The sequence below is a fragment of the Hyperolius riggenbachi genome, chromosome 4 (assembly GCF_040937935.1).
Source record: "Hyperolius riggenbachi isolate aHypRig1 chromosome 4, aHypRig1.pri, whole genome shotgun sequence".
NCBI lineage: Eukaryota > Metazoa > Chordata > Amphibia > Anura > Hyperoliidae > Hyperolius > Hyperolius riggenbachi.
This window is the reverse complement of record NC_090649.1, coordinates 45145684-45172566: the sequence shown is the minus strand read 5'-3', so window position 1 is coordinate 45172566 and position 26883 is coordinate 45145684. Positions and strand designations below refer to the sequence as shown.

General features: G+C 42.9%; 16 non-coding genes across 16 annotated transcripts; all 16 read left to right on the top strand.

The window, feature by feature from the left end:
* Positions 1–1520: 1520 nt before the first annotated feature.
* On the top strand, positions 1521–1603 carry TRNAL-UAA (transfer RNA leucine (anticodon UAA)). The gene has a single exon. It is a non-coding gene; the product is annotated as a tRNA-Leu (tRNA).
* Positions 1604–2831: 1228 nt separating this feature from the next.
* TRNAL-UAA (transfer RNA leucine (anticodon UAA)) lies at positions 2832–2921 on the top strand. Its single transcript has one exon. It is a non-coding gene; the product is annotated as a tRNA-Leu (tRNA).
* A 1229-nt stretch (positions 2922–4150) lies between these two features.
* On the top strand, positions 4151–4233 carry TRNAL-UAA (transfer RNA leucine (anticodon UAA)). The gene has a single exon. It is a non-coding gene; the product is annotated as a tRNA-Leu (tRNA).
* A 3854-nt stretch (positions 4234–8087) lies between these two features.
* On the top strand, positions 8088–8170 carry TRNAL-UAA (transfer RNA leucine (anticodon UAA)). The gene has a single exon. It is a non-coding gene; the product is annotated as a tRNA-Leu (tRNA).
* Positions 8171–9396: 1226 nt separating this feature from the next.
* TRNAL-UAA (transfer RNA leucine (anticodon UAA)) lies at positions 9397–9479 on the top strand. Its single transcript has one exon. It is a non-coding gene; the product is annotated as a tRNA-Leu (tRNA).
* A 1226-nt stretch (positions 9480–10705) lies between these two features.
* TRNAL-UAA (transfer RNA leucine (anticodon UAA)) lies at positions 10706–10788 on the top strand. The gene has a single exon. It is a non-coding gene; the product is annotated as a tRNA-Leu (tRNA).
* Positions 10789–12015: 1227 nt separating this feature from the next.
* TRNAL-UAA (transfer RNA leucine (anticodon UAA)) lies at positions 12016–12098 on the top strand. Its single transcript has one exon. It is a non-coding gene; the product is annotated as a tRNA-Leu (tRNA).
* Positions 12099–13325: 1227 nt separating this feature from the next.
* Positions 13326–13408, top strand: TRNAL-UAA (transfer RNA leucine (anticodon UAA)). The gene has a single exon. It is a non-coding gene; the product is annotated as a tRNA-Leu (tRNA).
* Positions 13409–14635: 1227 nt separating this feature from the next.
* Positions 14636–14718, top strand: TRNAL-UAA (transfer RNA leucine (anticodon UAA)). Its single transcript has one exon. It is a non-coding gene; the product is annotated as a tRNA-Leu (tRNA).
* Positions 14719–15945: 1227 nt separating this feature from the next.
* TRNAL-UAA (transfer RNA leucine (anticodon UAA)) lies at positions 15946–16028 on the top strand. The gene has a single exon. It is a non-coding gene; the product is annotated as a tRNA-Leu (tRNA).
* A 1226-nt stretch (positions 16029–17254) lies between these two features.
* TRNAL-UAA (transfer RNA leucine (anticodon UAA)) lies at positions 17255–17337 on the top strand. The gene has a single exon. It is a non-coding gene; the product is annotated as a tRNA-Leu (tRNA).
* Positions 17338–18563: 1226 nt separating this feature from the next.
* On the top strand, positions 18564–18646 carry TRNAL-UAA (transfer RNA leucine (anticodon UAA)). The gene has a single exon. It is a non-coding gene; the product is annotated as a tRNA-Leu (tRNA).
* Positions 18647–19873: 1227 nt separating this feature from the next.
* On the top strand, positions 19874–19956 carry TRNAL-UAA (transfer RNA leucine (anticodon UAA)). The gene has a single exon. It is a non-coding gene; the product is annotated as a tRNA-Leu (tRNA).
* Positions 19957–21182: 1226 nt separating this feature from the next.
* On the top strand, positions 21183–21265 carry TRNAL-UAA (transfer RNA leucine (anticodon UAA)). The gene has a single exon. It is a non-coding gene; the product is annotated as a tRNA-Leu (tRNA).
* A 2148-nt stretch (positions 21266–23413) lies between these two features.
* Positions 23414–23496, top strand: TRNAL-UAA (transfer RNA leucine (anticodon UAA)). Its single transcript has one exon. It is a non-coding gene; the product is annotated as a tRNA-Leu (tRNA).
* Positions 23497–24723: 1227 nt separating this feature from the next.
* TRNAL-UAA (transfer RNA leucine (anticodon UAA)) lies at positions 24724–24806 on the top strand. The gene has a single exon. It is a non-coding gene; the product is annotated as a tRNA-Leu (tRNA).
* The last annotated feature ends 2077 nt before the right edge of the window (positions 24807–26883 follow it).

Genomic DNA, 26883 nt, shown 5'->3' with positions numbered 1-26883 from the left:
AAGGCTTTTCAGCAAGCCAGAGATTTTCATGGGATGTTGTTTCTTCCGGAGGACTGTCTTATGATATCAAGCAGTTAACCAGAGTTTCACAGAAAGATTCATCAAGGATACAGGAGGTCCATACTGTCCAGTGTCCAAGCATCCAAAGGCAGAGCGATCATACCCTTAAGCTCCAAATTCAAGTGCAGACTGTAACATCAACAACCAGGATGGCCGAGTGGTTAAGGCGTTGGACTTAAGATCCAATGGATACATATCCGCGTGGGTTCGAACCTCCTGGTAAGCTCCTGGTAAACTTTCTTGACGTCACTGAATGTCAAACAATGCCTTCTGCGCGCTATCCTGCACAAAACTCTTGGTATACTTCTGGCATCTTACGCCTCTAAGAAATCCTACAAGGAGTGTTTTTATCAGTCATATCTCCAAACTAATATCAATGTGTGATCTTTCAGCTTTTTGAAACAGTTCACAAGAAACATTGAGCTTCCTGGAAATGTACTTGTGGAGATGTGAATGCTTACAATCACCGGTATGGCATTCATTATGCTTTTGAGATTACTGCAAACACTGCTGCAAGTTTTGATTTTCTGCCAATCTGTTTCTTCAATACCACATGCCATCAGTAGAGGGACTCATTGTGAGGACTCTTGTCTGCAGCTATACCCAAGAATGGCATTGTGAGGTTAAAGCGCTAACAAAGAAGATACACAAATCCAACTGCAAAAGTTGCCAAAACCTGCAAGAAGTGTTTTCCACCAGCTGCAGTTTTCTAAGAGAGAATTATGAAGAAAGCCACTGGAAAGTAAAACTGGATTAACACATGGATTAGAGTTTGTTACAAGGCATAGGGCAGAATCCAAAGTCACCTTGATCAGGTTTCAATAGTTTAACAAAGCCACAACAGAGCTTTTTCAACCCCAGTCAAAATGTTATCTTTAACTTAAGCCCGATATTGCACATCATTGCTTAAAGAACAGTTCCTCCTTGACGTATGTTGGTGGCAGCATCAGACTGTGAGAATTTGTCCCCACAACAGGCTCTGGAGAACTTATAAGACTAGAGGGAGGAGTGCATGCTGCAAGCTCCAGTTAAGTCCTAGAAGAAATTCTTGTGCGGTGTGCTAGAAATTAGAAAATTGAGAAAAAACTTGTTTTCCCATAAAACATACTTGACAAATCAGAGCCCCAAACAACAGAAAAAAAAATATTTAAAAACAATGAACAATTTGAGGGTCACCTGCTACTTTGCTCTGTATGGGTGGTGGAGTTAGTGTGCCCCAATGGGCCAACATATGCTAAGCCCTCTTCACCCAATAAAAAGGCTTTTCAGCAAGCCAGAGATTTTCATGGGATGTTGTTTCTTCCGGAGGACTGTCTTATGATATCAAGCAGTTAACCAGAGTTTCACAGAAAGATTCATCAAGGATACAGGAGGTCCATACTGTCCAGTGTCCAAGCATCCAAAGGCAGAGCGATCATACCCTTAAGCTCCAAATTCAAGTGCAGAATGTAACATCAACAACCAGGATGGCCGAGTGGTTAAGGCGTTGGACTTAAGATCCAATGGATATATATCCGCGTGGGTTCGAACCCCACTCCTGGTAAACTTTCTTGACGTCACTGAATGTCAAACAATGCCTTCTGCGCGCTATCCTGCACAAAACTCTTGGTATACTTCTGGCATCTTACGCCTCTAAGAAATCCTACAAGGAGTGTTTTTATCAGTCATATCTCCAAACTAATATCAATGTGTGATCTTTCAGCTTTTTGAAACAGTTCACAAGAAACATTGAGCTTCCTGGAAATGTACTTGTGGAGATGTGAATGCTTACAATCACCAGTATGGCATTCATTATGCTTTTGAGATTACTGCAAACACTGCTGCAAGTTTTGATTTTCTGCCAATCTGTTTCTTCAATACCACATGCCATCAGTAGAGGGACTCATTGTGAGGACTCTTGTCTGCAGCTATACCCAAGAATGGCATTGTGAGGTTAAAGCGCTAACAAAGAAGATACACAAATCCAACTGCAAAAGTTGCCAAAACCTGCAAGAAGTGTTTTCCACCAGCTGCAGTTTTCTAAGAGAGAACTATGAAGAAAGCCACTGGAAAGTAAAACTGGATTAACACATGGACTAGAGTTTGTTACAAGGCATAGGGCAGAATCCAAAGTCACCTTGATCAGGTTTCAATAGTTTAATAAAGCCACAACAGAGCTTTTTCAACCCCAGTCAAAATGTTATCTTTAACTTAAGCCCGATATTGCACATCATTGCTTAAAGAACAGTTCCTGCTTGACGTATGTTGGTGGCAGCATCAGACTGTGAGAATTTGTCCCCACAACAGGCTCTGGAGAACTTATAAGACTAGAGGGAGGAGTGCATGCTGCAAGCTCCAGTTAAGTCCTAAAGGAAATTCTTGTGCGGTGTGCTAGAAATTTGAAAATTGAGAAAAAACTTGTTTTCCCATAAAACATACTTGACAAATCAGAGCCCCAAACAACAGAAAAAAAAAATATTTAAAAACGATGAACAATTTGAGGGTCACCTGCTACTTTGCTCTGTATGGGTGGTGGAGTTAGTGTGCCCCAATGGGCCAACATATGTTAAGCCCTCTTCACCCAATAAAGAGGCTTTTCAGCAAGCCAGAGATTTTCATGGGATGTTGTTTCTTCCGGAGGACTGTCTTATGATATCGAGCAGTTAACCAGAGTTTCACAGAAAGATTCATCAAGGATACAGGAGGTCCATACTGTCCAGTGTCCAAGCATCCAAAGGCAGAGCGATCATACCCTTAAGCTCCCAATTCAAGTGCAGACTGTCATATCAGCAACCAGGATCGCAGAGTGGTTAAGGCGTTGGACTTAAGATCCAATGGATATATATCCATTATCCGTGTGGGTTCGAACCCCACTCCTGGTAAACTTTCTTGACGTCACTGAATGTCAAACAATGCCTTCTGTGCGCTATCCTGCACAAAACTCTTGGTATACTTCTGGCATCTTACGCCTCTAAGAAATCCTACAAGGAGTGTTTTTTATCAGTCATATCTCCAAACTAATATCAATGTGTGATCTTTCAGCTTTTTGAAACAGTTCACAAGAAACATTGAGCTTCCTGGAAATGTACTTGTGGAGATGTGAATGCTTACAATCACCTGTGTGGCATTCATTATGCTTTTGAGATTACTGCAAACACTGCTGCAAGTTTTGATTTTCTGCCAATCTGTTTCTTCAATACCACATGCCATCAGTAGAGGGACTCATTGTGAGGACTCTTGTCTGCAGCTATACCCAAGAAGGGCATTGTGAGGTTAAAGCGCTAACAAAGAATTTACACAAATCCAACTGCAAAAGTTGCCAAAACCTGCAAGAAGTGTTTTCCACCAGCTGCAGTTTTCTAAGAGAGAACTATGCAAAAAGCCCCTGGAAAGTAAAACTGGATTAACACATGGACTAGAGTTTGTTACAAGGCATAGGGCAGAATCCAAAGTCACCTTGATCAGGTTTCAATAGTTTAATAAAGCCACAACAGAGCTTTTTCAACCCCAGTCAAAATGTTATCTTTAACTTAAGCCCGATATTGCACATCATTGCTTAAAGAACAGTTCCTCCTTGACGTATGTTGGTGGCAGCATCAGACTGTGAGAATTTGTCCCCACAACAGGCTCTGGAGAACTTATAAGACTAGAGGGAGGAGTGCATGCTGCAAGCTCCAGTTAAGTCCTAAAGGAAATTGTTGTGCGGTGTGCTAGAAATTTGAAAATTGAGAAAAAACTTGTTTTCCCATAAAACATACTTGACAAATCAGAGCCCCAAACAACAGAAAAAAAATATATTTAAAAACGATGAACAATTTGAGGGTCACCTGCTACTTTGCTCTGTATGGGTGGTGGAGTTAGTGTGCCCCAATGGGCCAACATATGTTAAGCCCTCTTCACCCAATGAAGAGGCTTTTCAGCAATCCAGAGATTTTCATGGGATGTTGTTTCTTCCGGAGGACTGTCTTATGATATCGAGCAGTTAACCAGAGTTTCACAGAAAGATTCATCAAGGATACAGGAGGTCCATACTGTCCAGTGTCCAAGCATCCAAAGGCAGAGTGATCATACCCTTAAGCTCCCATTTCAAGTGCAGACTGTCATATCAGCAACCAGGATGGCCGAGTGGTTAAGGCGTTGGACTTAAGATCCAATGGATATATATCCGCGTGGGTTCGAACCCCACTCCTGGTAAACTTTCTTGACGTCACTGAATGTCAAACAATGCCTTCTGCGCGCTATCCTGCACAAAACTCTTGGTATACTTCTGGCATCTTACGCCTCTAAGAAATCCTACAAGGAGTGTTTTTATCAGTCATATCTCCAAACTAATATCAATGTGTGATCTTTCAGCTTTTTGAAACAGTTCACAAGAAACATTGAGCTTCCTGGAAATGTACTTGTGGAGATGTGAATGCTTACAATCACCGGTATGGCATTCATTATGCTTTTGAGATTACTGCAAACAATGCTGCAAGTTTTGATTTTCTGCCAATCTGTTTCTTCAATACCACATGCCATCAGTAGAGGGACTCATTGTGAGGACTCTTGTCTGCAGCTATACCCAAGAATGGCATTGTGAGGTTAAAGCGCTAACAAAGAATTTACACAAATCCAACTGCAAAAGTTGCCAAAACCTGCAAGAAGTGTTTTCCACCAGCTGCAGTTTTCTAAGAGAGAACTATGAAGAAAGCCACTGGAAAGTAAAACTGGATTAACACATGGATTAGAGTTTGTTACAAGGCATAGGGCAGAATCCAAAGTCACCTTGATCAGGTTTCAATAGTTTAATAAAGCCACAACAGAGCTTTTTCAACCCCAGTCAAAATGTTATCTTTAACTTAAGCCCGATATTGCACATCATTGCTTAAAGAACAGTTCCTCCTTGACGTATGTTGGTGGCAGCATCAGACTGTGAGAATTTGTCCCCACAACAGGCTCTGGAGAACTTATAAGACTAGAGGGAGGAGTGCATGCTGCAAGCTCCAGTTAAGTCCTAGAAGAAATTCTTGTGCGGTGTGCTAGAAATTAGAAAATTGAGAAAAAACTTGTTTTCCCATAAAACATACTTGACAAATCAGAGCCCCAAACAACAGAAAAAAAAATATTTAAAAACAATGAACAATTTGAGGGTCACCTGCTACTTTGCTCTGTATGGGTGGTGGAGTTAGTGTGCCCCAATGGGCCAACATATGCTAAGCCCTCTTCACCCAAGGAAGAGGCTTTTCAGCAAGCCAGAGATTTTCATGGGATGTTGTTTCTTCCGGAGGACTGTCTTATGATATCGAGCAGTTAACCAGAGTTTCACAGAAAGATTCATCAAGGATACAGGAGGTCCATACTGTCCAGTGTCCAAGCATCCAAAGGCAGAGCGATCATACCCTTAAGCTCCAAATTCAAGTGCAGACTGTAACATCAACAACCAGCTTGGCTGAGTGGTTAAGGCGTTGGACTTAAGATCCAATGGATATATATACGCGTAGGTTCGAACCCCACTCCTGGTAAACTTTCTTGACGTCACTGAATGTCAAACAATGCCTTCTGCGCGCTATCCTGCACAAAACTCTTGGTATACTTCTGGCATCTTACGCCTCTAAGAAATCCTACTAGGAGTGTTTTTATCAGTCATATCTCCAAACTAATATCAATGTGTGATCTTTCAGCTTTTTGAAACAGTTCACAAGAAACATTGAGCTTCCTGGAAATGTACTTGTGGAGATGTGAATGCTTACAATCACCGGTATGGCATTCATTATGCTTTTGAGATTACTGCAAACACTGCTGCAAGTTTTGATTTTCTGCCAATCTGTTTCTTCAATACCACATGCCATCAGTAGAGGGACTCATTGTGAGGACTCTTGTCTGCAGCTATACCCAAGAATGGCATTGTGAGGTTAAAGCGCTAACAAAGAAGATACACAAATCCAACTGCAAAAGTTGCCAAAACCTGCAAGAAGTGTTTTCCACCAGCTGCAGTTTTCTAAGAGAGAATTATGAAGAAAGCCACTGGAAAGTAAAACTGGATTAACACATGGATTAGAGTTTGTTACAAGGCATAGGGCAGAATCCAAAGTCACCTTGATCAGGTTTCAATAGTTTAATAAAGCCACAACAGAGCTTTTTCAACCCCAGTCAAAATGTTATCTTTAACTTAAGCCCGATATTGCACATCATTGCTTAAAGAACAGTTCCTCCTTGACGTATGTTGGTGGCAGCATCAGACTGTGAGAATTTGTCCCCACAACAGGCTCTGGAGAACTTATAAGACTAGAGGGAGGAGTGCATGCTGCAAGCTCCAGTTAAGTCCTAGAAGAAATTCTTGTGCGGTGTGCTAGAAATTAGAAAATTGAGAAAAAACTTGTTTTCCCATAAAACATACTTGACAAATCAGAGCCCCAAACAACAGAAAAAAAAATATTTAAAAACAATGAACAATTTGAGGGTCACCTGCTACTTTGCTCTGTATGGGTGGTGGAGTTAGTGTGCCCCAATGGGCCAACATATGCTAAGCCCTCTTCACCCAATAAAAAGGCTTTTCAGCAAGCCAGAGATTTTCATGGGATGTTGTTTCTTCCGGAGGACTGTCTTATGATATCAAGCAGTTAACCAGAGTTTCACAGAAAGATTCATCAAGGATACAGGAGGTCCATACTGTCCAGTGTCCAAGCATCCAAAGGCAGAGCGATCATACCCTTAAGCTCCAAATTCAAGTGCAGACTGTAACATCAACAACCAGGATGGACGAGTGGTTAAGGCGTTGGACTTAAGATCCAATGGATACATATCCGCGTGGGTTCGAACCTCCTGGTAAGCTCCTGGTAAACTTTCTTGACGTCACTGAATGTCAAACAATGCCTTCTGCGCGCTATCCTGCACAAAACTCTTGGTATACTTCTGGCATCTTACGCCTCTAAGAAATCCTACAAGGAGTGTTTTTATCAGTCATATCTCCAAACTAATATCAATGTGTGATCTTTCAGCTTTTTGAAACAGTTCACAAGAAACATTGAGCTTCCTGGAAATGTACTTGTGGAGATGTGAATGCTTACAATCACCGGTATGGCATTCATTATGCTTTTGAGATTACTGCAAACACTGCTGCAAGTTTTGATTTTCTGCCAATCTGTTTCTTCAATACCACATGCCATCAGTAGAGGGACTCATTGTGAGGACTCTTGTCTGCAGCTATACCCAAGAATGGCATTGTGAGGTTAAAGCGCTAACAAAGAAGATACACAAATCCAACTGCAAAAGTTGCCAAAACCTGCAAGAAGTGTTTTCCACCAGCTGCAGTTTTCTAAGAGAGAATTATGAAGAAAGCCACTGGAAAGTAAAACTGGATTAACACATGGATTAGAGTTTGTTACAAGGCATAGGGCAGAATCCAAAGTCACCTTGATCAGGTTTCAATAGTTTAATAAAGCCACAACAGAGCTTTTTCAACCCCAGTCAAAATGTTATCTTTAACTTAAGCCCGATATTGCACATCATTGCTTAAAGAACAGTTCCTCCTTGACGTATGTTGGTGGCAGCATCAGACTGTGAGAATTTGTCCCCACAACAGGCTCTGGAGAACTTATAAGACTAGAGGGAGGAGTGCATGCTGCAAGCTCCAGTTAAGTCCTAGAAGAAATTCTTGTGCGGTGTGCTAGAAATTAGAAAATTGAGAAAAAACTTGTTTTCCCATAAAACATACTTGACAAATCAGAGCCCCAAACAACAGAAAAAAAAATATTTAAAAACAATGAACAATTTGAGGGTCACCTGCTACTTTGCTCTGTATGGGTGGTGGAGTTAGTGTGCCCCAATGGGCCAACATATGCTAAGCCCTCTTCACCCAATAAAAAGGCTTTTCAGCAAGCCAGAGATTTTCATGGGATGTTGTTTCTTCCGGAGGACTGTCTTATGATATCAAGCAGTTAACCAGAGTTTCACAGAAAGATTCATCAAGGATACAGGAGGTCCATACTGTCCAGTGTCCAAGCATCCAAAGGCAGAGCGATCATACCCTTAAGCTCCAAATTCAAGTGCAGAATGTAACATCAACAACCAGGATGGCCGAGTGGTTAAGGCGTTGGACTTAAGATCCAATGGATATATATCCGCGTGGGTTCGAACCCCACTCCTGGTAAACTTTCTTGACGTCACTGAATGTCAAACAATGCCTTCTGCGCGCTATCCTGCACAAAACTCTTGGTATACTTCTGGCATCTTACGCCTCTAAGAAATCCTACAAGGAGTGTTTTTATCAGTCATATCTCCAAACTAATATCAATGTGTGATCTTTCAGCTTTTTGAAACAGTTCACAAGAAACATTGAGCTTCCTGGAAATGTACTTGTGGAGATGTGAATGCTTACAATCACCAGTATGGCATTCATTATGCTTTTGAGATTACTGCAAACACTGCTGCAAGTTTTGATTTTCTGCCAATCTGTTTCTTCAATACCACATGCCATCAGTAGAGGGACTCATTGTGAGGACTCTTGTCTGCAGCTATACCCAAGAATGGCATTGTGAGGTTAAAGCGCTAACAAAGAAGATACACAAATCCAACTGCAAAAGTTGCCAAAACCTGCAAGAAGTGTTTTCCACCAGCTGCAGTTTTCTAAGAGAGAACTATGAAGAAAGCCACTGGAAAGTAAAACTGGATTAACACATGGACTAGAGTTTGTTACAAGGCATAGGGCAGAATCCAAAGTCACCTTGATCAGGTTTCAATAGTTTAATAAAGCCACAACAGAGCTTTTTCAACCCCAGTCAAAATGTTATCTTTAACTTAAGCCCGATATTGCACATCATTGCTTAAAGAACAGTTCCTCCTTGACGTATGTTGGTGGCAGCATCAGACTGTGAGAATTTGTCCCCACAACAGGCTCTGGAGAACTTATAAGACTAGAGGAAGGAGTGCATGCTGCAAGCTCCAGTTAAGTCCTAGAAGAAATTCTTGTGCGGTGTGCTAGAAATTAGAAAATTGAGAAAAAACTTGTTTTCCCATAAAACATACTTGACAAATCAGAGCCCCAAACAACAGAAAAAAAATATTTAAAAACGATGAACAATTTGAGGGTCACCTGCTACTTTGCTCTGTATGGGTGGTGGAGGTAGTGTGCCCCAATGGGCCAACATATGGTAAGCCCTCTTCACCCAAGGAAGAGGCTTTTCAGCAAGCCAGAGATTTTCATGGGATGTTGTTTCTTCCGGAGGACTGTCTTATGATATCAAGCAGTTAACCAGAGTTTCACAGAAAGATTCATCAAGGATACAGGAGGTCCATACTGTCCAGTGTCCAAGCATCCAAAGGCAGAGCGATCATACCCTTAAGCTCCAAATTCAAGTGCAGACTGTAACATCAACAACCAGGATGGCCGAGTGGTTAAGGCGTTGGACTTAAGATCCAATGGATATATATCCGCGTGGGTTCGAACCCCACTCCTGGTAAACTTTCTTGACGTCACTGAATGTCAAACAATGCCTTCTGCGCGCTATCCTGCACAAAACTCTTGGTATACTTCTGGCATCTTACGCCTCTAAGAAATCCTACAAGGAGTGTTTTTATCAGTCATATCTCCAAACTAATATCAATGTGTGATCTTTCAGCTTTTTGAAACAGTTCACAAGAAACATTGAGCTTCCTGGAAATGTACTTGTGGAGATGTGAATGCTTGCAATCACCGGTATGGCATTCATTATGCTTTTGAGATTACTGCAAACACTGCTGCAAGTTTTGATTTTCTGCCAATCTGTTTCTTCAATACCACATGCCATCAGTAGAGGGACTCATTGTGAGGACTCTTGTCTGCAGCTATACCCAAGAATGGCATTGTGAGGTTAAAGCGCTAACAAAGAAGATACACAAATCCAACTGCAAAAGTTGCCAAAACCTGCAAGAAGTGTTTTCCACCAGCTGCAGTTTTCTAAGAGAGAACTATGAAGAAAGCCACTGGAAAGTAAAACTGGATTAACACATGGATTAGAGTTTGTTACAAGGCATAGGGCAGAATCCAAAGTCACCTTGATCAGGTTTCAATAGTTTAATAAAGCCACAACAGAGCTTTTTCAACCCCAGTCAAAATGTTATCTTTAACTTAAGCCCGATATTGCACATCATTGCTTAAAGAACAGTTCCTCCTTGACGTATGTTGGTGGCAGCATCAGACTGTGAGAATTTGTCCCCACAACAGGCTCTGGAGAACTTATAAGACTAGAGGAAGGAGTGCATGCTGCAAGCTCCAGTTAAGTCCTAGAAGAAATTCTTGTGCGGTGTGCTAGAAATTAGAAAATTGAGAAAAAACTTGTTTTCCCATAAAACATACTTGACAAATCAGAGCCCCAAACAACAGAAAAAAAATATTTAAAAACGATGAACAATTTGAGGGTCACCTGCTACTTTGCTCTGTATGGGTGGTGGAGGTAGTGTGCCCCAATGGGCCAACATATGTTAAGCCCTCTTCACCCAAGGAAGAGGCTTTTCAGCAAGCCAGAGATTTTCATGGGATGTTGTTTCTTCCGGAGGACTGTCTTATGATATCAAGCAGTTAACCAGAGTTTCACAGAAAGATTCATCAAGGATACAGGAGGTCCATACTGTCCAGTGTCCAAGCATCCAAAGGCAGAGCGATCATACCCTTAAGCTCCAAATTCAAGTGCAGACTGTAACATCAACAACCAGGATGGCCGAGTGGTTAAGGCGTTGGACTTAAGATCCAATGGATATATATCCGCGTGGGTTCGAACCCCACTCCTGGTAAACTTTCTTGACGTCACTGAATGTCAAACAATGCCTTCTGCGCGCTATCCTGCACAAAACTCTTGGTATACTTCTGGCATCTTACGCCTCTAAGAAATCCTACAAGGAGTGTTTTTATCAGTCATATCTCCAAACTAATATCAATGTGTGATCTTTCAGCTTTTTGAAACAGTTCACAAGAAACATTGAGCTTCCTGGAAATGTACTTGTGGAGATGTGAATGCTTACAATCACCGGTATGGCATTCATTATGCTTTTGAGATTACTGCAAACACTGCTGCAAGTTTTGATTTTCTGCCAATCTGTTTCTTCAATACCACATGCCATCAGTAGAGGGACTCATTGTGAGGACTCTTGTCTGCAGCTATACCCAAGAATGGCATTGTGAGGTTAAAGCGCTAACAAAGAAGATACACAAATCCAACTGCAAAAGTTGCCAAAACCTGCAAGAAGTGTTTTCCACCAGCTGCAGTTTTCTAAGAGAGAACTATGAAGAAAGCCACTGGAAAGTAAAACTGGATTAACACATGGATTAGAGTTTGTTACAAGGCATAGGGCAGAATCCAAAGTCACCTTGATCAGGTTTCAATAGTTTAATAAAGCCACAACAGAGCTTTTTCAACCCCAGTCAAAATGTTATCTTTAACTTAAGCCCGATATTGCACATCATTGCTTAAAGAACAGTTCCTCCTTGACGTATGTTGGTGGCAGCATCAGACTGTGAGAATTTGTCCCCACAACAGGCTCTGGAGAACTTATAAGACTAGAGGAAGGAGTGCATGCTGCAAGCTCCAGTTAAGTCCTAGAAGAAATTCTTGTGCGGTGTGCTAGAAATTTGAAAATTGAGAAAAAACTTGTTTTCCCATAAAACATACTTGACAAATCAGAGCCCCAAACAACAGAAAAAAAAATATTTAAAAACAATGAACAATTTGAGGGTCACCTGCTACTTTGCTCTGTATGGGTGGTGGAGTTAGTGTGCCCCAATGGGCCAACATATGCTAAGCCCTCTTCACCCAATAAAAAGGCTTTTCAGCAAGCCAGAGATTTTCATGGGATGTTGTTTCTGCCGGAGGACTGTCTTATGATATCAAGCAGTTAACCAGAGTTTCACAGAAAGATTCATCAAGGATACAGGAGGTCCATACTGTCCAGTGTCCAAGCATCCAAAGGCAGAGCGATCATACCCTTAAGCTCCAAATTCAAGTGCAGAGTGTCACATCTGCAACCAGGATGGCCGAGTGGTTAAGGCGTTGGACTTAAGATCCAATGGATATATATCCGCGTGGGTTCGAACCCCACTCCTGGTAAACTTTCTTGACGTCACTGAATGTCAAACAATGCCTTCTGCGCGCTATCCTGCACAAAACTCTTGGTATACTTCTGGCATCTTACGCCTCTAAGAAATCCTACAAGGAGTGTTTTTATCAGTCATATCTCCAAACTAATATCAATGTGTGATCTTTCAGCTTTTTGAAACAGTTCACAAGAAACATTGAGCTTCCTGGAAATGTACTTGTGGAGATGTGAATGCTTACAATCACCGGTATGGCATTCATTATGCTTTTGAGATTACTGCAAACACTGCTGCAAGTTTTGATTTTCTGCCAATCTGTTTCTTCAATACCACATGCCATCAGTAGAGGGACTCATTGTGAGGACTCTTGTCTGCAGCTATACCCAAGAATGGCATTGTGAGGTTAAAGCGCTAACAAAGAAGATACACAAATCCAACTGCAAAAGTTGCCAAAACCTGCAAGAAGTGTTTTCCACCAGCTGCAGTTTTCTAAGAGAGAACTATGAAGAAAGCCACTGGAAAGTAAAACTGGATTAACACATGGACTAGAGTTTGTTACAAGGCATAGGGCAGAATCCAAAGTCACCTTGATCAGGTTTCAATAGTTTAATAAAGCCACAACAGAGCTTTTTCAACCCCAGTCAAACTGTTATCTTTAAATTAAGCCCGATATTGCACATCATTGCTTAAAGAACAGTTCCTCCTTGACGTATGTTGGTGGCAGCATCAGACTGTGAGAATTTGTCCCCACAACAGGCTCTGGAGAACTTATAAGACTAGAGGAAGGAGTGCATGCTGCAAGCTCCAGTTAAGTCCTAGAAGAAATTCTTGTGCGGTGTGCTAGAAATTTGAAAATTGAGAAAAAACTTGTTTTCCCATAAAACATACTTGACAAATCAGAGCCCCAAACAACAGAAAAAAAAATATTTAAAAACAATGAACAATTTGAGGGTCACCTGCTACTTTGCTCTGTATGGGTGGTGGAGTTAGTGTGCCCCAATGGGCCAACATATGCTAAGCCCTCTTCACCCAATAAAAAGGCTTTTCAGCAAGCAAGAGATTTTCATGGGATGTTGTTTCTTCCGGAGGACTGTCTTATGATATCAAGCAGTTAACCAGAGTTTCACAGAAAGATTCATCAAGGATACAGGAGGTCCATACTGTCCAGTGTCCAAGCATCCAAAGGCAGAGCGATCATACCCTTAAGCTCCAAATTCAAGTGCAGACTGTAACATCAACAACCAGGATGGCCGAGTGGTTAAGGTGTTGGACTTAAAATCCAATGGATATATATCTGCGTGGGTTCGAACCCCACTCCTGGTAAACTTTCTTGACGTCACTGAATGTCAAACAATGCCTTCTGCGCGCTATCCTGCACAAAACTCTTGGTATACTTCTGGCATCTTACGCCTCTAAGAAATCCTACAAGGAGTGTTTTTATCAGTCATATCTCCAAACTAATATCAATGTGTGATCTTTCAGCTTTTTGAAACAGTTCACAAGAAACATTGAGCTTCCTGGAAATGTACTTGTGGAGATGTGAATGCTTACAATCACCGGTATGGCATTCATTATGCTTTTGAGATTACTGCAAACACTGCTGCAAGTTTTGATTTTCTGCCAATCTGTTTCTTCAATACCACATGCCATCAGTAGAGGGACTCATTGTGAGGACTCTTGTCTGCAGCTATACCCAAGAATGGCATTGTGAGGTTAAAGCGCTAACAAAGAAGATACACAAATCCAACTGCAAAAGTTGCCAAAACCTGCAAGAAGTGTTTTCCACCAGCTGCAGTTTTCTAAGAGAGAACTATGAAGAAAGCCACTGGAAAGTAAAACTGGATTAACACATGGACTAGAGTTTGTTACAAGGCATAGGGCAGAATCCAAAGTCACCTTGATCAGGTTTCAATAGTTTAATAAAGCCACAACAGAGCTTTTTCAACCCCAGTCAAAATGTTATCTTTAACTTAAGCCCGATATTGCACATCATTGCTTAAAGAACAGTTCCTCCTTGACGTATGTTGGTGGCAGCATCAGACTGTGAGAATTTGTCCCCACAACAGGCTCTGGAGAACTTATAAGACTAGAGGAAGGAGTGCATGCTGCAAGATCCAGTTAAGTCCTAGAAGAAATTCTTGTGCGGTGTGCTAGAAATTTGAAAATTGAGCAAAAACTTGTTTTCCCATAAAACATACTTGACAAATCAGATCCCCAAACAACAGAAAAAAAAATATTTAAAAACAATGAACAATTTGAGGGTCACCTGCTACTTTGCTCTGTATGGGTGGTGGAGTTAGTGTGCCCCAATGGGCCAACATATGTTAAGCCCTCTTCACCCAATGAAAAGGCTTTTCAGCAAGCCAGAGATTTTCATGGGATGTTGTTTCTTCCGGAGGACTGTCTTATGATATCAAGCAGTTAACCAGAGTTTCACAGAAAGATTCATCAAGGATACAGGAGGTCCATACTGTCCAGTGTCCAAGCATCCAAAGGCAGAGCGATCATACCCTTAAGCTCCAAATTCAAGTGCAGACTGTAACATCAACAACCAGGTTGGCCGAGTGGTTAAGGAGTTGGACTTAAGATCCAATGGATATATATCCGTGTGGGTTCGAACCCCACTCCTGGTAAACTTTCTTGACGTCACTGAATGTCAAACAATGCCTTCTGCGCGCTATCCTGCACAAAACTCTTGGTATACTTCTGGCATCTTACGCCTCTAAGAAATCGTACAAGGAGTGTTTTTATCAGTCATATCTCCAAACTAATATCAATGTGTGATCTTTCAGCTTTTTGAAACAGTTCACAAGAAACATTGAGCTTCCTGGAAATGTACTTGTGGAGATGTGAATGCTTACAATCACTGGTATGGCATTCATTATGCTTTTGAGATTACTGCAAACACTGCTGCAAGTTTTGATTTTCTGCCAATCTGTTTCTTCAATACCACATGCCATCAGTAGAGGGACTCATTGTGAGGACTCTTGTCTGCAGCTATACCCAAGAATGGCATTGTGAGGTTAAAGCGCTAACAAAGAAGATACACAAATCCAACTGCAAAAGTTGCCAAAACCTGCAAGAAGTGTTTTCCACCAGCTGCAGTTTTCTAAGAGAGAACTATGAAGAAAGCCACTGGAAAGTAAAACTGGATTAACACATGGACTAGAGTTTGTTACAAGGCATAGGGCAGAATCCAAAGTCACCTTGATCAGGTTTCAATAGTTTAATAAAGCCCCAACAGAGCTTTTTCAACCCCAGTCAAAATGTTATCTTTAACTTAAGCCTGATATTGCACATCATTGCTTAAAGAACAGTTCCTCCTTGACGTATGTTGGTGGCAGCATCAGACTGTGAGAATTTGTCCCCACAACAGGCTCTGGAGAACTTATAAGACTAGAGGAAGGAGTGCATGCTGCAAGCTCCAGTTAAGTCCTAGAAGAAATTCTTGTGCGGTGTGCTAGAAATTTGAAAATTGAGAAAAAACTTGTTTTCCCATAAAACATACTTGACAAATCAGAGCCCCAAACAACAGAAAAAAAAATATTTAAAAACAATGAACAATTTGAGGGTCACCTGCTACTTTGCTCTGTATGGGTGGTGGAGTTAGTGTGCCCCAATGGGCCAACATATGCTAAGCCCTCTTCACCCAATAAAAAGGCTTTTCAGCAAGCCAGAGATTTTCATGGGATGTTGTTTCTGCCGGAGGACTGTCTTATGATATCAAGCAGTTAACCAGAGTTTCACAGAAAGATTCATCAAGGATACAGGAGGTCCATACTGTCCAGTGTCCAAGCATCCAAAGGCAGAGCGATCATACCCTTAAGCTCCCAATTCAAGTGCAGAGTGTTACATCTGCAACCAGGATGGCCGAGTGGTTAAGGCGTTGGACTTAAGATCCAATGGATATATATCCGTGTGGGTTCGAACCCCACTCCTGGTAAACTTTCTTGACGTCACTGAATGTCAAACAATGCCTTCTGCGCGCTATCCTGCACAAAACTCTTGGTATACTTCTGGCATCTTACGCCTCTAAGAAATCCTACAAGGAGTGTTTTTATCAGTCATATCTCCAAACTAATATCAATGTGTGATCTTTCAGCTTTTTGAAACAGTTCACAAGAAACATTGAGCTTCCTGGAAATGTACTTGTGGAGATGTGAATGCTTACAATCACCGGTATGGCATTCATTATGCTTTTGAGATTACTGCAAACACTGCTGCAAGTTTTGATTTTCTGCCAATCTGTTTCTTCAATACCACATGCCATCAGTAGAGGGACTCATTGCGAGGACTCTTGTCTGCAGCTATACCCAAGAATGGCATTGTGAGGTTAAAGCGCTAACAAAGAAGATACACAAATCCAACTGCAAAAGTTGCCAAAACCTGCAAGAAGTGTTTTCCACCAGCTGCAGTTTTCTAAGAGAGAACTATGAAGAAAGCCACTGGAAAGTAAAACTGGATTAACACATGGACTAGAGTTTGTTACAAGGCATAGGGCAGAATCCAAAGTCACCTTGATCAGGTTTCAATAGTTTAATAAAGCCACAACAGAGCTTTTTCAACCCCAGTCAAAATGTTATCTTTAACTTAAGCCCGATATTGCACATCATTGCTTAAAGAACAGTTCTTTCTTGACGTATGTTGGTGGCAGCATCAGACTGTGAGAATTTGTCCCCACAACAGGCTCTGGAGAACTTATAAGACTAGAGGAAGGAGTGCATGCTGCAAGCTCCAGTTAAGTCCTAGAAGAAATTCTTGTGCGGTGTGCTAGAAATTTGAAAATTGAGAAAAAACTTGTTTTCCCATAAAACATACTTGACAAATCAGAGCCCCAAACAACAGAAAAAACATATTTAAAAACAATGAACAATTTGAGGGTCACCTGCTACTTTGCTCTGTATGGGTGGTGGAGTTAGTGTGCCCCAATGGGCCAACATATGTTAAGCCCTCTTCACCCAATGAAGAGGCTTTTCAGCAAGCCAGAGATTTTCATGGGATGTTGTCTCTTCCGGAGGACTGTCTTATGATATCAAGCAGTTAACCAGAGTTTCACAGAAAGATTCATCAAGGATACAGGAGGTCCATACTGTCCAGTGTCCAAGCATCCAAAGGCAGAGCGATCATACCCTTAAGCTCCCAATTCAAGTGCAGAGTGTCACATCTGCAACCAGGATGGCCGAGTGGTTAAGGCGTTGGACTTAAGATCCAATGGATATATATCCGCGTGGGTTCGAACCCCACTCCTGGTAAACTTTCTTGACGTCACTGAATGTCAAACAATGCCTTCTGCGCGCTATCCTGCACAAAACTCTTGGTATACTTCTGGCATCTTACGCCTCTAAGAAATCCTACAAGGAGTGTTTTTATCAGTCATATCTCCAAACTAATATCAATGTGTGATCTTTCAGCTTTTTGAAACAGTTCACAAGAAACATTGAGCTTCCTGGAAATGTACTTGTGGAGATGTGAATGCTTACAATCACCGGTATGGCATTCATTATGCTTTTGAGATTACTGCAAACACTGCTGCAAGTTTTGATTTTCTGCCAATCTGTTTCTTCAATACCACATGCCATCAGTAGAGGGACTCATTGTGAGGACTCTTGTCTGCAGCTATACCCAAGAATGGCATTGTGAGGTTAAAGCGCTAACAAAGAAGATACACAAATCCAACTGCAAAAGTTGCCAAAACCTGCAAGAAGTGTTTTCCACCAGCTGCAGTTTTCTAAGAGAGAACTATGAAGAAAGCCACTGGAAAGTAAAACTGGATTAACACATGGACTAGAGTTTGTTACAAGGCATAGGGCAGAATCCAAAGTCACCTTGATCAGGTTTCAATAGTTTAATAAAGCCACAACAGAGCTTTTTCAACCCCAGTCAAAATGTTATCTTTAACTTAAGCCCGATATTGCACATCATTGCTTAAAGAACAGTTCCTCCTTGACGTATGTTGGTGGCAGCATCAGACTGTGAGAATTTGTCCCCACAACAGGCTCTGGAGAACTTATAAGACTAGAGGAAGGAGTGCATGCTGCAAGCTCCAGGTAAGTCCTAGAAGAAATTCTTGTGCGGTGTGCTAGAAATTTGAAAATTGAGAAAAAACTTGTTTCCCATAAAACATACTTGACAAATCAGAGCCCCAAACAACAGAAAAAAAAATATTTAAAAACAATGAACAATTTGAGGGTCACCTGCTACTTTGCTCTGTATGGGTGGTGGAGTTAGTGTGCCCCAATGGGCCAACATATGCTAAGCCCTCTTCACCCAATAAAAAGGCTTTTCAGCAAGCCAGAGATTTTCATGGGATGTTGTTTCTTCCGGAGGACTGTCTTATGATATCAAGCAGTTAACCAGAGTTTCACAGAAAGATTCATCAAGGATACAGGAGGTCCATACTGTCCAGTGTCCAAGCATCCAAAGGCAGAGCGATCATACCCTTAAGCTCCAAATTCAAGTGCAGACTGTAACATCAACAACCAGGATGGCCGAGTGGTTAAGGCGTTGGACTTAAGATCCAATGGATATATATCCGCGTGGGTTCGAACCCCACTCCTGGTAAACTTTCTTGACGTCACTGAATGTCAAACAATGCCTTCTGCGCGCTATCCTGCACAAAACTCTTGGTATACTTCTGGCATCTTACGCCTCTAAGAAATCCTACAAGGAGTGTTTTTATCAGTCATATCTCCAAACTAATATCAATGTGTGATCTTTCAGCTTTTTGAAACAGTTCACAAGAAACATTGAGCTTCCTGGAAATGTACTTGTGGAGATGTGAATGCTTGCAATCACCGGTATGGCATTCATTATGCTTTTGAGATTACTGCAAACACTGCTGCAAGTTTTGATTTTCTGCCAATCTGTTTCTTCAATACCACATGCCATCAGTAGAGGGACTCATTGTGAGGACTCTTGTCTGCAGCTATACCCAAGAATGGCATTGTGAGGTTAAAGCGCTAACAAAGAAGATACACAAATCCAACTGCAAAAGTTGCCAAAACCTGCAAGAAGTGTTTTCCACCAGCTGCAGTTTTCTAAGAGAGAACTATGAAGAAAGCCACTGGAAAGTAAAACTGGATTAACACATGGACTAGAGTTTGTTACAAGGCATAGGGCAGAATCCAAAGTCACCTTGATCAGGTTTCAATAGTTTAATAAAGCCACAACAGAGCTTTTTCAACCCCAGTCAAAATGTTATCTTTAACTTAAGCCCGATATTGCACATCATTGCTTAAAGAACAGTTCCTCCTTGACGTATGTTGGTGGCAGCATCAGACTGTGAGAATTTGTCCCCACAACAGGCTCTGGAGAACTTATAAGACTAGAGGAAGGAGTGCATGCTGCAAGCTCCAGTTAAGTCCTAGAAGAAATTCTTGTGCGGTGTGCTAGAAATTTGAAAATTGAGAAAAAACTTGTTTTCCCATAAAACATACTTGACAAATCAGAGCCCCAAACAACAGAAAAAAAAATATTTAAAAACAATGAACAATTTGAGGGTCACCTGCTACTTTGCTCTGTATGGGTGGTGGAGTTAGTGTGCCCCAATGGGCCAACATATGTTAAGCCCTCTTCACCCAATGAAAAGGCTTTTCAGCAAGCCAGAGATTTTCATGGGATGTTGTTTCTTCCGGAGGACTGTCTTATGATATCAAGCAGTTAACCAGAGTTTCACAGAAAGATTCATCAAGGATACAGGAGGTCCATACTGTCCAGTGTCCAAGCATCCAAAGGCAGAGCGATCATACCCTTAAGCTCCAAATTCAAGTGCAGACTGTAACATCAACAACCAGGTTGGCCGAGTGGTTAAGGAGTTGGACTTAAGATCCAATGGATATATATCTGCGTGGGTTCGAACCCCACTCCTGGTAAACTTTCTTGACGTCACTGAATGTCAAACAATGCCTTCTGCGCGCTATCCTGCACAAAACTCTTGGTATACTTCTGGCATCTTACGCCTCTAAGAAATCCTACAAGGAGTGTTTTTATCAGTCATATCTCCAAACTAATATCAATGTGTGATCTTTCAGCTTTTTGAAACAGTTCACAAGAAACATTGAGCTTCCTGGAAATGTACTTGTGGAGATGTGAATGCTTACAATCACCGGTATGGCGTTCATTATGCTTTTGAGATTACTGCAAACACTGCTGCAAGTTTTGATTTTCTGCCAATCTGTTTCTTCAATACCACATGCCATCAGTAGAGGGACTCATTGTGAGGACTCTTGTCTGCAGCTATACCCAAGAATGGCATTGTGAGGTTAAAGCGCTAACAAAGAAGATACACAAATCCAACTGCAAAAGTTGCCAAAACCTGCAAGAAGTGTTTTCCACCAGCTGCAGTTTTCTAAGAGAGAACTATGAAGAAAGCCACTGGAAAGTAAAACTGGATTAACACATGGACTAGAGTTTGTTACAAGGCATAGGGCAGAATCCAAAGTCACCTTGATCAGGTTTCAATAGTTTAATAAAGCCACAACAGAGCTTTTTCAACCCCAGTCAAAATGTTATCTTTAACTTAAGCCCGATATTGCACATCATTGCTTAAAGAACAGTTCCTCCTTGACGTATGTTGGTGGCAGCATCAGACTGTGTGAATTTGTCCCCACAACAGGCTCTGGAGAACTTATAAGACTAGATGAAGGAGTGCATGCTGCAAGCTCCAGTTAAGTCCTAGAAGAAATTCTTGTGCGGTGTGCTAGAAATTTGAAAATTGAGAAAAAACTTGTTTTCCCATAAAACATACTTGACAAATCAGAGCCCCAAACAACAGAAAAAAAATATTTAAAAACAATGAACAATTTGAGGGTCACCTGCTACTTTGCTCTGTATGGGTGGTGGAGTTAGTGTGCCCCAATGGGCCAACATATGCTAAGCCCTCTTCACCCAATAAAAAGGCTTTTCAGCAAGCAAGAGATTTTCATGGGATGTTGTTTCTTCCGGAGGACTGTCTTATGATATCAAGCAGTTAACCAGAGTTTCACAGAAAGATTCATCAAGGATACAGGAGGTCCATACTGTCCAGTGTCCAAGCATCCAAAGGCAGAGCGATCATACCCTTAAGCTCCAAATTCAAGTGCAGACTGTAACATCAACAACCAGGATGGCCGAGTGGTTAAGGCGTTGGACTTAAGATCCAATGGATATATATCCGCGTGAGTTCGAACCCCACTCCTGGTAAACTTTCTTGACGTCACTGAATGTCAAACAATGCCTTCTGCGCGCTATCCTGCACAAAACTCTTGGTATACTTCTGGCATCTTACGCCTCTAAGAAATCCTACAAGGAGTGTTTTTATCAGTCATATCTCCAAACTAATATCAATGTGTGATCTTTCAGCTTTTTTAAACAGTTCACAAGAAACATTGAGCTTCCTGGAAATGTACTTGTGGAGATGTAAATGCTTGCAATCACCGGTATGGCATTCATTATGCTTTTGAGATTACTGCAAACACTGCTGCAAGTTTTGATTTTCTGCCAATCTGTTTCTTCAATACCACATGCCATCAGTAGAGGGACTCATTGTGAGGACTCTTGTCTGCAGCTATACCCAAGAATGGCATTGTGAGGTTAAAGCGCTAACAAAGAAGATACACAAATCCAACTGCAAAAGTTGCCAAAACCTGCAAGAAGTGTTTTCCACCAGCTGCAGTTTTCTAAGAGAAAACTATGAAGAAAGCCACTGGAAAGTAAAACTGGATTAACACATGGACTAGAGTTTGTTACAAGGCATAGGGCAGAATCCAAAGTCACCTTGATCAGGTTTCAATAGTTTAATAAAGCCACAACAGAGCTTTTTCAACCCCAGTCAAAATGTTATCTTTAACTTAAGCCTGATATTGCACATCATTGCCTAAAGAACAGTTCCTCCTTGACGTATGTTGGTGGCAGCATCAGACTGTGAGAATTTGTCCCCACAACAGGCTCTGGAGAACTTATAAGACTAGAGGAAGGAGTGCATGCTGCAAGTAGTGTTGGGCGAACAGTGTTCGCCACTGTTCGGGTTCTGCAGAACATCACCCTGTTCGGGTGATGTTCGAGTTCGGCCGAACACCTGGTGGTGTTCGGCCAAACTGTTCGGGGTTTGCCCGAACTGTTGAATGCATGGCCGAACATGGCCGAACAGGGCCCCTGTTCGGCCGAACAGGGCCCTGTTCGGCCGAATACTGCCCCCCTATGGGGTCGCAGGCATAAGGGGGGAGCATGCCCCGGTCGCGGGGGGGGTCGGAAATTCCCCCCACCCCCTCCGCTAGCGCTCCCCCCTCTGCCCGCTTCCCCATAAAAAAAGTTATAGTACCTGGTGCCTGGTGGCTGGCAGTGGAGTGAGGAGGAGGAGGAGGAGTCCGAGTAGCAGAGTGGCGTTGAGGCCGGGCAGCGGGCGGTTCGGGCGGTTCAGCGCTAGTACCTTGTGGTACTTCCGCCCTTTCTCTGACCTCACGTCCTCTGCGTGATGACGCATACGAGGGTACGCGTGATGCGTACCCTCGTATGCAGAGGACGTGAGGTCAGAGAAAGGGCGGAAGTACCACAAGGGTACTAGCGCTGAACCGCCCGCTGCCCGGCCTCAACGCCACTCTGCTACTCGGACTCCTCCTCCTCCTCCTCACTCCACTGCCAGCCACCAGGCACCAGGTACTATAACTTTTTTTATGGGGAAGCGGGCAGAGGGGGGAGCGCTAGCGGAGGGGGTGGGGGGAATTTCTGACCCCCCCCGCGACCGGGGCATGCTCCCCCCTTATGCCTGCGACCCCATAGGGCCCCCATGTTCGGGGGTCCCATTGACTTCCATTGAGTTCGGCGTTCGGGCCGAACATGCCGAACATCTGGCCCATGTTCGGCCTGTTCGGCCCGAACCCGAACATCCAGGTGTTCGCCCAACACTAGCTGCAAGCTCCAGTTAAGTCCTAGAAGAAATTCTTGTGCGGTGTGCTAGAAATTTGAAAATTGAGAAAAAACTTGTTTTCCCATAAAACATACTTGACAAATCAGAGCCCCAAACAACAGAAAAAAAATATTTAAAAACGATGAACAATTTGAGGGTCACCTGCTACTTTGCTCTGTATGGGTGGTGGAGTTAGTGTGCCCCAATGGGCCAACATATGTTAAGCCCTCTTCACCCAATGAAGAGGCTTTTCAGCAAGCCAGAGATTTTCATGGGATGTTGTTTCTTCCGGAGGACTGTCTTATGATATCAAGCAGTTAACCAGAGTTTCACAGAAAGATTCATCAAGGATACAGGAGGTCCATACTGTCCAGTGTCCAAGCATCCAAAGGCAGAGCGATCATACCCTTAAGCTCCAAATTCAAGTGCAGACTGTAACATCAACAACCAGGATGGCCGAGTGGTTAAGGAGTTGGACTTAAGATCTAATGGATATATATCCGCGTGGGTTCGAACCCCACTCCTGGTGAACTTTCTTGACGTCACTGAATGTCAAACAATGCCTTCTGCGCGCTATCCTGCACAAAACTCTTGGTATACTTCTGGCATCTTACGCCTCTAAGAAATCCTACAAGGAGTGTTTTTATCAGTCATATCTCCAAACTAATATCAATGTGTGATCTTTCAGCTTTTTGAAACAGTTCACAAGAAACATTGAGCTTCCTGGAAATGTACTTGTGGAGATGTGAATGCTTACAATCACCGGTATGGCATTCATTATGCTTTTGAGATTACTGCAAACACTGCTGCAAGTTTTGATTTTCTGCCAATCTGTTTCTTCAATACCACATGCCATCAGTAGAGGGACTCATTGTGAGGACTCTTGTCTGCAGCTATACCCAAGAATGGCATTGTGAGGTTAAAGCGCTAACAAAGAAGATACACAAATCCAACTGCAAAAGTTGCCAAAACCTGCAAGAAGTGTTTTCCACCAGCTGCAGTTTTCTAAGAGAGAACTATGAAGAAAGCCACTGGAAAGTAAAACTGGATTAACACATGGACTAGAGTTTGTTACAAGGCATAGGGCAGAATCCAAAGTCACCTTGATCAGGTTTCAATAGTTTAATAAAGCCACAACAGAGCTTTTTCAACCCCAGTCAAAATGTTATCTTTAACTTAAGCCTGATATTGCACATCATTGCTTAAAGAACAGTTCCTCCTTGACGTATGTTGGTGGCAGCATCAGACTGTGAGAATTTGTCCCCACAACAGGCTCTGGAGAACTTATAAGACTAGAGGAAGGAGTGCATGCTGCAAGCTCCAGTTAAGTCCTAGAAGAAATTCTTGTGCGGTGTGCTAGAAATTTGAAAATTGAGAAAAAACTTGTTTTCCCATAAAACATACTTGACAAATCAGAGCCCCAAACAACAGAAAAAAAAATATTTAAAAACAATGAACAATTTGAGGGTCACCTGCTACTTTGCTCTGTATGGGTGGTGGAGTTAGTGTGCCCCAATGGGCCAACGTATGCTAAGCCCTCTTCACCCAATAAAAAGGCTTTTCAGCAAGCCAGAGATTTTCATGGGATGTTGTTTCTTCCGGAGGACTGTCTTATGATATCAAGCAGTTAACCAGAGTTTCACAGAAAGATTCATCAAGGATACAGGAGGTCCATACTGTCCAGTGTCCAAGCATCCAAAGGCAGAGCGATCATACCCTTAAGCTCCCAATTCAAGTGCAGAGTGTCACATCTGCAACCAGGATGGCCGAGTGGTTAAGGCGTTGGACTTAAGATCCAATGGATATATATCCGCGTGGGTTCGAACCCCACTCCTGGTAAACTTTCTTGACGTCACTGAATGGCAAACAATGCCTTCTGCGCGCTATCCTGCACAAAACTCTTGGTATACTTCTGGCATCTTACGCCTCTAAGAAATCCTACAAGGAGTGTTTTTATCAGTCATATCTCCAAACTAATATCAATGTGTGATCTTTCAGCTTTTTTAAACAGTTCACAAGAAACATTGAGCTTCCTGGAAATGTACTTGTGGAGATGTAAATGCTTGCAATCACCGGTATGGCATTCATTATGCTTTTGAGATTACTGCAAACACTGCTGCAAGTTTTGATTTTCTGCCAATCTGTTTCTTCAATACCACATGCCATCAGTAGAGGGACTCATTGTGAGGACTCTTGTCTGCAGCTATACCCAAGAATGGCATTGTGAGGTTAAAGCGCTAACAAAGAAGATACACAAATCCAACTGCAAAAGTTGCCAAAACCTGCAAGAAGTGTTTTCCACCAGCTGCAGTTTTCTAAGAGAAAACTATGAAGAAAGCCACTGGAAAGTAAAACTGGATTAACACATGGACTAGAGTTTGTTACAAGGCATAGGGCAGAATCCAAAGTCACCTTGATCAGGTTTCAATAGTTTAATAAAGCCACAACAGAGCTTTTTCAACCCCAGTCAAAATGTTATCTTTAACTTAAGCCTGATATTGCACATCATTGCCTAAAGAACAGTTCCTCCTTGACGTATGTTGGTGGCAGCATCAGACTGTGAGAATTTGTCCCCACAACAGGCTCTGGAGAACTTATAAGACTAGAGGAAGGAGTGCATGCTGCAAGTAGTGTTGGGCGAACAGTGTTCGCCACTGTTCGGGTTCTGCAGAACATCACCCTGTTCGGGTGATGTTCGAGTTCGGCCGAACACCTGGTGGTGTTCGGCCAAACTGTTCGGGGTTCGCCCGAACTGTTGAATGCATGGCCGAACATGGCCGAACAGGGCCCCTGTTCGGCCGAACAGGGCCCTGTTCGGCCGAATACTGCCCCCCTATGGGGTCGCAGGCATAAGGGGGGAGCATGCCCCGGTCGCGGGGGGGGGTCGGAAATTCCCCCCACCCCCTCCGCTAGCGCTCCCCCCTCTGCCCGCTTCCCCATAAAAAAAGTTATAGTACCTGGTGCCTGGTGGCTGGCAGTGGAGTGAGGAGGAGGAGGAGGAGTCCGAGTAGCAGAGTGGCGTTGAGGCCGGGCAGCGGGCGGTTCGGGCGGTTCAGCGCTAGTACCTTGTGGTACTTCCGCCCTTTCTCTGACCTCACGTCCTCTGCGTGATGACGCATACGAGGGTACGCGTGATGCGTACCCTCGTATGCAGAGGACGTGAGGTCAGAGAAAGGGCGGAAGTACCACAAGGGTACTAGCGCTGAACCGCCCGCTGCCCGGCCTCAACGCCACTCTGCTACTCGGACTCCTCCTCCTCCTCCTCACTCCACTGCCAGCCACCAGGCACCAGGTACTATAACTTTTTTTATGGGGAAGCGGGCAGAGGGGGGAGCACTAGCGGAGGGGGTGGGGGGAATTTCTGACCCCCCCCGCGACCGGGGCATGCTCCCCCCTTATGCCTGCGACCCCATAGGGCCCCCATGTTCGGGGGTCCCATTGACTTCCATTGAGTTCGGCGTTCGGGCCGAACATGCCGAACATCTGGCCCATGTTCGGCCTGTTCGGCCCGAACCCGAACATCCAGGTGTTCGCCCAACACTAGCTGCAAGCTCCAGTTAAGTCCTAGAAGAAATTCTTGTGCGGTGTGCTAGAAATTTGAAAATTGAGAAAAAACTTGTTTTCCCATAAAACATACTTGACAAATCAGAGCCCCAAACAACAGAAAAAAAATATTTAAAAACGATGAACAATTTGAGGGTCACCTGCTACTTTGCTCTGTATGGGTGGTGGAGTTAGTGTGCCCCAATGGGCCAACATATGTTAAGCCCTCTTCACCCAATGAAGAGGCTTTTCAGCAAGCCAGAGATTTTCATGGGATGTTGTTTCTTCCGGAGGACTGTCTTATGATATCAAGCAGTTAACCAGAGTTTCACAGAAAGATTCATCAAGGATACAGGAGGTCCATACTGTCCAG